The following is a 10393-nucleotide window of genomic DNA, read 5'->3' on the forward strand; positions in this document are numbered from 1 at the left end:
ACGGGTCCCGGCCTTACACTCTGGCAGCTCCCCGGGGAATGTTAGAGGTCGTCGCCCCCGCTGCTGAGGCGCTAAAGTATCCGACTGCCTGGAGCGCTAAACCGGCTCCGATCGGTCAGCGGGGACCGCGGGGAGTTAGCTGTGAATGGAGCCTCCTGCTGCCTTCCCGCCGAGTTTGAAAATAGCTGGGAATTAAGCCCCCTCCCTACCGTGGCTTCGGCAGCCATCCGCCACTTCAAGACGGATGGGACTCTGGTCATGTTGCAAAACACATGACCAGAGTCCCGTCTGACGTGACGTGGCGGAAGGCAGCCGAAGCCACGGCGGGGAGGGGCTTAACTCTCGGCTATTTTCGCTGGCCTCTGGGGCTGCTTCTAACGGGTCTCCGCAGCGCTTGTGCAGGTGTCCACCCGAGCTCGTGGAACTCCAGCCCGGACCCATAACACCCGTGCTCCCGGGGGAACAGGGGACGTGCATTTAATTAATTAATCGCTGTTCCGCCGTGCAGCTCCCCGGGGGGGACGAGCAGGTGTTCACCCGAGCTCGCGGAACTCCAGCACGGACCCATAACACTGCAGTTTCGAGACACATGGCGCACAGCCTGAGAACACAGGAGAGCTTCTACGTCCATGACCAAGCCCCGGCTGACCACCAACGAGCAAGACGCCTCATCGGGGAGAGCCTGGAGCTTACCGACAGTCTGCCGCCCCTGGTCGCTCACTCTGCCTCCACAGAGGACCCCTGTTTAAATGCACCGTCTCATGATCTGTCTGATTTTAATAAAGTGCTTTAGACTCAAAACCTTGGCTGTTTTCATTGGTCGCATGTTCCTAGCTATGACCCCTGGGCTTGCACTCCCGCACTGGGCTTGTGTCCCAGGCATCCATGCCCCTGCCCTGGCCGCATCCATGGCTGGTGAAAAGGATGGAGCATCCCAAAGCCCAGCATCCGGCTGGGATGCAAGTGCAGTCCCACTCCCAAGCTCTCCCACTCTCCAGCTCTCCCACTCTCCGTTGCAGGCACGCAGCTCCAGCTATGGCCCATCAAAAGTGTGACTCTAGTTTAGGTTTAGGGTTAGGGTTAGAGTCAGGGTTAGGGTTAGGGTTAGGGTTGGGAGGAGGAGTCTGGTTGGAGTCGGAGGTTGGTTCAGAGGGTCCAGTAGGTGTGTTGAGCTGGGCAGCATATGTAAGGGCTTTGACGTTCAGCCAGTCTTCATCTGTTTCTGTTGGTTGGTCTAAGGTGCTCCTCTGTCTGGTGTTGTTGTTTGGTTGCGATTGGTTGGTTGAGATCCTGGTTATGTCCTCTGAAATGTAGGTGGCCACATTGCTGGTGTGTGGTTTGTTGGGCCTCTTGGGTAGAGGTCTCTGGGGCAGAGGTTCATTGTCTGCCAGCACTGCGAAGGAGTTGTTGCTAAGGCTCGGCTGGGGTTGCTGGGTTGCTTGCAGTGGCTCCAGATTTTCTTGTGCTATTAGAAAGGCTGTCTGGAAGGTTGTCTGCTTGATCTTCTTCCTAAAATTCCTGTAGGCCCAAGTTTTTGCCTTCTGAAATGGTTCCTGCCAGTTCCTGGTTGGTATTTTGTGCAGGTCTGTTTGTATTCTGGAGAGTGTATCTTCGTAATGTATTTGCAGGATTTGAAGATTTGTGTGCATCCAATTTTTAGCATTGGCTGCTAAGAGTTCTGCCGTGGCTGGAGTTGGCAGGGCTGGTTTGATGTAGAATTGTAAGTGGTGGGTTTGTTTCAGCATTCCTGGTGGTACTTTGTTGTTAATGATAGCTTCATTAACGTTGTCCAAATGGTGGATTGTTTGGATCATTCTGTAGAAGGTCTTTACTGGGTGTATGGAGGATTCCATCATGCTGAAAGGAAAGAGTGGTTAGGGTGATGTGTTGTAGTGTTCCTGGAGTGTATGTGGGTGTGAAAAATGAGAGAATTATTGATTTGTAGCTTCTGTTGGCACCGTTAGGTTTCCACTACAAAAACAATATATACTTACCTTTCTGAAGTGCTGTGTAGGTGGGATGGGAGGTGGGCAAGTGATTGGTTTGTAGCTTATGTTGGCACCGTTAGGTTTCCACTACAAACACAATCAATACTTACCCTTCCGGAGTGCTGAGTTGGTACGGCAGTATTTAAGAGCTGGGAAAGGAAGGGGTTAGTTTTTTTTGCAAGATATCCTAAAAAGAGAGAAATGTTTTTCTGGTTAGCTGCTGTAAAGGAAAAAAAAGGTTATTTGCTGAAAAAGAAAAATGAGTTTAGTCCTAAATTCCTATTTAATCTATAGTTGGGGTAGCCAGGAGATGGTAGAGAATCCTGTCCTGTTGGATCTCTTGCCTTGGTCTCTGTTGGTTTCCTCAATTTCTAATTCTTCTAGGTGTACACAACGTTTCGCCTCTTCATTAGGCTTCATCAGGTGTTCTGAAAACTGAATGAGCTGGTTGCAGTATTATGCGTTTCCAGTCTGGGTGGCTCCACCCCCTCTGGGCTGGGCTAGAAGCCCCTATTGTTCTGTCCTTAATGAGGGTGATTAGGTTGCTGGGGGTGATTATGTTGCCTTGAATGGCTGCTAATGGCTGCTAATTGCCCTACTTGTTTTTAAGGTCACCTTCCAGAGTCCCTTTGTTCAGTGTGTGTCACTCTGGAATTTGTGGTCTAGCTCTGTGGGAAAATAAAGTTATAGCAAAAAAATAAAAAATAAACATTTAAAAAAACACATTTTAAATTTACCTTTGTTTCTCCCGAGTCAGAGGCGCTGGCCGGTTAGGTTGAGGTAGGAACTTTGTTTCCCTGAGAACTCCACACTTGGTTGGTTTTTCAGGGAAAGAAAGATGCACTGGCCATCTGGCTCTTTTTGGATTTCTTTCTTTGTTTTTTTTGTTTTGGAGCTCCTTTTCTAGTGTAGGTCTATCGTGGAGTTTCCAATGTTCAGGCCTAGCGGGAAAGTTGTTTGTAGTTTGTTGATCCAGTCTTTTTCTCTCCATTTCCTTTCTCCGATTGTCCAGTTCTGGTTCCTCTCCAGCCCTGTAATTTTCAGAGATTCCAAGTTGTGTTGTAGAAAGTGTGCTACTAGAGGTGTTTGTGATTCTTTTTTGTGTTTGATATTATAGATGTGTTGTGTTAGTCTTACTCGGATAGTGTTGCCTGTTTCTCCAATGTAAATGATTTTGCATGTATCGCATTGTATTGCGTAGATGCAGTTCCTGCTGTTTTGTGTAAAGGTTTGTGGAATGTTGTATGTGATGCCTGTGGATTGGCTCCGGAGGGAGGAAAGTTGCTTGAAGTGTCGTGATGCTTTTGTTGGTTTGCGATTAAGTGAAGGCAGTTTACTGGACACTAAATAGTTGGTCAAGTTTTTGTTTTTTCTGTAGGCTGAGATGATCTTGTGTCCTGTAAGAAGGTTGGTGTCTTGTAATTTGTTGGTTAGGTTTTGTTTTATCTGTGAATTAGCTGCCACACTAAAATGTGAGTAGGTAGTTATGAGTGGAATAATCTTTTTGTTGTCTCTAGGCTTTTGTTCTAAGAAGGTTTTCCTTATTCCTCTGAGGAAGGAACGGGAGTACCCCCTTTGTCTGAGTGCTGTGAATAAAACTTTGGTAGCTGCCTGGAAGTCAGTATGTTGTGTGCAAATTCTGTGGAATCTGAGTAGTTGTGATTTTATTAAACCTCTAAACGTGTGTTTAGGGTGATAGCTGGTTTTGTGTAGTAGAGGGTGTGTGTCAGTTTCTTTAAAATATACTTTTGTGTCTAGTTGGTGTGTTTGTGAAAAATGTGGTCCTTTGTAAGTGGTGGTGTCTAAAAAGTTTACTTTGCTGTTATGTGTGGTGTATTTTACCTTGATGGACTGGTGGTGTGTGTTAAGTAACGAGATGAAATGTGTAAATTCCTCCATGCTATGTGTCCAAGTGCCCCAAATGTCATCTAGGTACCTGAAATAGTGAGTTGGTCTGTGTGGGCATCTGGGGAGGATTGTTTCTTCCCAATCGGCCATGTAGATGTTAGCATATGATGGAGCAAAGCGTTTCCCCATCGCTGTTCCTTTGGTTTGGAGGTAGAATTGGTTGTCGAATTCAAAGTCGTTTTTCGTTAAGCTGATTTCCAGGAGTTTGATCAGTTCCTCGTCTGGTCTGGTTGGATCCGGATTTAGATTTAGACATTTCCTGATAGCTGCAATGCCTGTGTTGGTCTCTATGTTTGTGTACAAGCTGTCTATATCTATTGTGAAGAGAAAAGCTGTTTCTGGTAGTTTGAGTGTTTTAATTTTGTCTATGAAGTCATATGTGTCTTTAAGGTAGCTAGTGTGTTTGGTGGATAGGGGGTTTAAAAAGTGGTCTATGTATTCTGCAATTCTATATGATTCACTGTTGCAATCCGATACTATCGGTCTGCCTGGTGGTATGGTGTGTGGGATAGTCCATGTGTCTGGTGATTTGTGTATTTTTGGTAGCATGTAAAAAATGCGTGCTCTGGGTGTGTCTGCCCCCTTGAGATAGTGTGCCTGTTTTCTAGTAATTATTTTGTGGTCTGTTAGTGTTTGTATTATTCTGTTAATTTACTGAGCAGAATCAAGATAAATTGGTGCATCTAATTTCCTGTAGTGTTCTTGATTATTTAGTTGTCTGTTGGCTTCAAAGATGTAGTCTTCTCTATCCATTATTACTATTGAACTTCCCTTGTCTGCTGGTTTGAAAATGATGTCGGTATGTTTTTGTAATTCCTTAAGTGCAATCCTTTCTGGTGCTGTTAGGTTGTCTTCTGTTTTGTAGTTACCTGGGTTAAGGCTGTGTATTGTTTTTAGATCTTCAAGAATAATCTCTGTGATTTCCTGTGGAACTTGGTTGTTATTTGGTTCCCAGTTGGATTTGGGTAGGAAGGGTATGTGATTTGAGTCTCCTTCCTCTTCAAAGAAGGTTGCGATTTTTAGCCTCCTATGGTAGTCTTGTGTTTCTGCTCGCAGTGTCTGCTTCTGTTTTGCTTCAGTTTGCGGTGTGGGTATGAAGGAGAGGCCTTTGCTCAAAAGGCTGTTTTGACTCTCTGTTGGTGTGAAGTATTTACATAGATTGACTATGTTGGATGCCCCCTCCCTGGAGATATTTGGGCTTGTGGGGTCTCCTAGTTTAAATGCTGGCACCAGTGCTGGAGCATATCTTTGGCTGTGTTGGTTGTCCAGTGGATGTTGTCTCCGCCAGCTTGAAATTTCTCAGTTGGTAATAGCGGTATGTGTGGTAGGTTGGCTGAGATGAATCCGTTTAGTTCTTCCAAGTTTCGTTGGGCCTGCATGTCTAGTGCTCGTGAGAAGTTCACCAGTGGCACTTTGATTTCTGCAGTTGGGAAGGTTGTCTTTGCTGACCTGTACATCCTTTGTAGGTTTTTGATAGCTGTCTCTTTGACTTTCTGGTCCTTGTTGTTGATTCCGAATGATAGGATCACTTTGGTCACTCCTCTATCTGTTTTGGCTTTGTCCAGAAGGTTGGTGTCTCCCCTGCAGTGCAGCGTGCTTTAAATGAACAAGCATGCCCTGTGAATGCCAGCGGTGTCTCCCCTGCAGTGCAGCGTGCGTACAGACAGTGGCATCACAGTACAGTAGATCACTCACATTACAAGACAAATCCACAAACAGCAGCCTTCAGAGAGTCCCTCCACTGCGATGACTTTGTTATTTCACATGCAGACACGGTGCTGTCTCCCACACCTGCTCACAACGGCAAAACCAAAACCACATGAAAAGGATACTTCTCTCATCAGGCCCCATATTCAAAGTGTCACTTCATCACCTAAAATAAAAAAAAAATTAAGCAATCTATAAATCCTTTCAGCCTAGTTGGACATTATATACAACTTTACCTGTCCCACAAGTGTCCCCCAAAAAATACATAGCATGCACCCCAAGTTGAAAGAGGCAGCATTAATCCTTACAATAGTTGCAGGGAAGAACAACTTCTGCGTTAATTAACTGCATTGAAATCAAGACAATCACGGATATAAAGAATCATTAAATACAATCACAAGTGTTACTAACTACCTTAACAAACAGTTACTCCGGGTTCAAATACAGTCAGCACTCTTTATTGCCATTCAATATTATTTTGAAAATATCACTTGCCAAAAGAGACGACATGTGGCACTGTAATACAGAACATACTTTTAAATCCGGTGTGCATTGTAGCAGTGTGTGTGTGTGTGTATATATATAGTAGTGTGTGTGTTTATTGTGTTCAGGTTACCTTGTGTAGCTGCTCCAGACTCTCACTCTGTGTGTGTGTGTGTGTGTGCGTGCGCGCGTGTGTGTGTGTGTGTTTGTATATAGCAGTGTCTGTGTTTATTGTGTTCAATTTACCTTGTGTAGCTGCTGCAGACTCTCACTCTGTGTGTGTGTGTGTGTGTGTGTGTGTGTGTGTGTAAATATAGTAGTGTGTGTGTTTATTGTGTTCAGGTTACCTTGTGTAGCTGCTGCAGACTCTCACTGTGTGTGTGTGTGTGTGTGTGTGTGTGTGTATATAGCAGTGTGTGTGTTTATTGTGTTCAGGTTACCTTGTGTAGCTGCTCCAGACTCTCACTGTGTGTGTGTGTGTGTGTGTGTGTGTGTGTGTGTGTGTGCGCGCGTGTGTGTGTGTTTGTATATAGCAGTGTGTGTGTTTGTGTTCAGGTTACCTTGTGTAGCTGCTGCAGACTCTCACTGTGTGTGTGTGTGTGTTTATTGTGTTCAGATTACCTTGTGTAGCTGCTCCAGACTCTCACTCTGTGTGTGTGTGTGTGTGTGTGTGTAAATATAACAGTGTGTGTGTTTATTGTGTTCAGGTTACCTTGTGTAGCTGCTCCAGACTCTCACTCTGTGTGTGTGTGTGTGTGTGTAAATATAGTAGTGTGTGTGTTTATTGTGTTCAGGTTACCTTGTGTAGCTGCTGCAGACTCTCACTGTGTGTGTGTGTGTGTGTGTGTGTGTGTGTGTGTGTGTGTTTATTGTGTTCAGGTTACCTCGTGTTGCTGCTCCAGACTCTCACTGCGTCGGCAGGGCTGAAGTGTTTGTTTAGAAGAGCAGGCAGGCTGTGCCACACTGACCCGGGGTGAGGCGAGGAGTGAGAGGAGGGGTGAGGCGAGGGGTGAGAGGAGAGGCGAGGCGAGGGGTGAGAGGAGGGGTGAGCTGTGCTGTGCTGTGCTGTGCTGTTCAGCCTACCTGCCAGCGCCTTGCCTTTGTAGAGGAGTCCCTGTTGATTGACAGGTATGTTGAGGCTGTCAGAGATCAGACTCCAGACTGTGGAGACCTTCTCATCCTCACAGACCTGTCAAGAGACAAGAACACACAGACACACAGTGAGGGGATGAGCATTAAACACTGAAACTACATCTTCATCCTCACAGGACAGGCGAGAGACAAGAAAACACACACACACACACACACACACACACACACACACAAACACACACACAAACACACACACACACACACACGCAGTATCAGAGCAATCTAGCGAGGGGACGGTCGAGTATTGTCAAGAGCAAAAACACACTTTCATAAAAACTGCTGCTTTTGTATTATTATGGTCTGTATGTGTGGCATGCTATAGAAATGTATTGTGTTTTTTTCTTTTTTTGTGCTCTGTACTGTACAGTGCTTTGTGAAACGCTTGTACAAAAATCGCTATATAAATGCAATAAAAAAATAAAAAAATAAATAAATACACTGGAAGTGCTTCACATTGTCACAGAACAGTATTATGAACTTGCTCTTGGTCTACAGACATAATATTGTCTGAGAATTATTTCTCAGTCTCACAGATGAAGCGACATTTAATACAAGTGCACAAAAAATGTGTCAATTTAAACACAATAGCAACACTGAGGTGAAGAGACAAGCCCAACACATTTCTCTTAGAGGTAGTCGAGCAAAGCAAGAGGCGAGGACGGATACATCTGCTGGAAACGCATGGATTTGAATTTGTTTCCAGGTTCAGTATTCCCTTCACGTGTGCAGGAGTGACGGCAGGCGTAAGAACGCTGTGTGTTGTGTGTGGAGAGAGTTCGGGTGCGTTCACGACACGCAGACTCCCGTCATTCTGCGCAGAATCCGCACAGAATCGGAGCAAGTAGCCAAGGAATTTTCCGAATCTTTGCAGAATCTGCGCAGACTTAGCAAAGTCTGCCTCTCGTGAACGCACCCCCTGTAGTCTTAAATCGTGGGTCACGTGATTACGAGGCACACACTGACAAACCCCACACATTGTGTGTTTTCAGTTTATATCTTGTTAAAACAGAAAACTATATTAATTAAAACAATAAACTCCACACAAATACATAAACAACACAGTGAATTCTAATCAGAAATTACAGTTTAAGTGACTAATGTAATCAACCACCATGGATCCCAAAATGATAGATACAGATTGGCCAACAATCAACGCTGCAGGGAACAAGAACAACAATATAATAAACAGCGACGCCACTCCTTCACAACTCGTGTGCAGCGAACACCCAACAATAAAAAGAAATTAACACACACCCGGTGATATTAAAACCATGAAGAGGCAACAACCTCGTGTGTGCACAATAAAGCATTAGCGGGGGCAATCAGATCAATCATCCATAGCAAAAAACAACACAGCAACATTAATTTGCGGTCCATTGTCGGACTGGGTCCGACATCATTATAGCAACGCAATAAACGGGTGTTTAGTCGTTTTTTCTCCGGAAAAAGCCGAGAAAACAATTCAATTGCCGAGTGGGAGCGACAGGAGCCGAGACAAGTCGGAAAAAAAAAAAAGGCGTATCTCATGAATAGTCATACATGGTATCAGGTATCAGATAACGGGGCGTTCATAGTAAACAAGCTGGCTGAGTGCGTCAGAGCACATGGACATTTGCAGAGCTTTTTTTCAGATGTTATAGTAATAAAATAATGACTTGGATCGCATTATTGAGGAGTTTGGTGATAAAACGAGTGATCCGGAGATGATCGATCGCAATCGGTATGTACGATTTATTATTATTATTATTATTATTATTATTATTATTATTATTATTATTATTATTTTTTATTTCTTACATAGGTAAACGCTATAGCAAACAAAGGGTGGGGCGGGGCTGGAGATGCCTAGCGAGTGCTTTGTTGATACGCAGGGCCATTTAAACCCGTTTGACTGTGAAAAAAACACTTTTAAACAGCGCGTATAAAATTAACTGCGCATGTGAAAATTAATTAGACCTGGCGTGCCTGACGCGCACTTAATAAATGGACTGCAAAGGGTTAAAACAAACACAGAAAACGGAGGCTGGCGCACTTTCGATTATGACAAACAAAAAGGATGAGATGAAGCCGTACAGCCAAAACACAAGCCCCTTAAACAGGTATAAATAACAAAACGGTTTTGTTTTACCTGAGGAGAATCCTATTGCGATGTGAAACTCCAGGCAAGCATGGGGGCGGACATTCTGTGAAGCGCGCATGCTGACGTAGGCTTTGTTATGACCGTGAACGCGCCTGATAGAAGTCTGTGGGGACCCTGGTTTCACTGCTCGTGCTGTGCCCTGTAGCTCAATATGCAGGGGTTATTTTTTTTATATAAAAAAGCCATTTTGTGGCTTTCCAAAGACGTATCATGCGTCTGGATCGGATGTTCGTAGACAAAATGACAATTGTTTACATTTGGTCAAATACAAGATTGCATGCAGTTTCCAAACATCTCCCCCTGGTGGTTAATTGCGGTGTTTACGGCAGAATAATTCAATGGGTTTCTCCATATCCCATATATTTTCATATTACCCATAATTCAATTTGTGACACTTAACTGGAAAGGTACATATATTTAAATTATATATATATTTTTAATAATTAAAATTGTATAAAACATTGAATATATATTATCCACAAACGCCGTTTTGGTAACAATATAATATTTGAACTTATTTTAGTATATAAATTAATGGGTAGTAACCCTAAATTGAATTTTACTTAGTTATACGAATTATAAATAGCTATTGGAATGATGTAATTAGCATATCTCCCAATTATCCTGAATTGTAAAATTACTGATTTGTGAGAAATAAATCAAATGTTATGTGTAATATATAGATATAGATATATATTTTTTATTTTAAAGAATTAAAATTGTATAAAACATTAACCATATAATCCTCAATGACCACTTTGCTGACAATATAATATTTTTTATCATTTTAAGATAGAAATATACTGTAATAAAATTTAACCACAAATAGACTTTGGACTAATTATATGAGTTATAAATAACAATTGAACTCTTTATATATTATATAGCAAGAGCTGTGTGGCTTGAGCTAGTGATTGTGCTTGGTATGAGTGAAGTGGCTGAGATTGAATGTGTGTGAGTAAATACAGTGCTGAGAAAGAAGGCTGGTTGGAGAGAGAGAGAGAGAGAGATGGGA

At 43.4% G+C, this 10393-nt stretch overlaps 1 long non-coding RNA gene across 1 annotated transcript in view; it reads right to left on the reverse strand.

Moving 5' to 3' along the window:
• Window positions 1-4534: 4534 nt before the first annotated feature.
• The window catches only part of LOC131730436 (uncharacterized), a 7331-nt gene continuing 1472 nt past the window's right edge, over window positions 4535-10393 (reverse strand). Inside the window, exons 2-3 of the long non-coding RNA XR_009324039.1 lie at window positions 7170-7275; window positions 4535-5769 (exon numbers count right to left, since the gene is read on the reverse strand). This is a non-coding gene — a long non-coding RNA (uncharacterized LOC131730436). The remainder of the gene's footprint in view (window positions 5770-7169; window positions 7276-10393) is intronic.

This window comes from Acipenser ruthenus, unplaced genomic scaffold, assembly GCF_902713425.1.
Source record: "Acipenser ruthenus unplaced genomic scaffold, fAciRut3.2 maternal haplotype, whole genome shotgun sequence".
In the NCBI taxonomy this organism is placed as follows: domain Eukaryota; kingdom Metazoa; phylum Chordata; class Actinopteri; order Acipenseriformes; family Acipenseridae; genus Acipenser; species Acipenser ruthenus.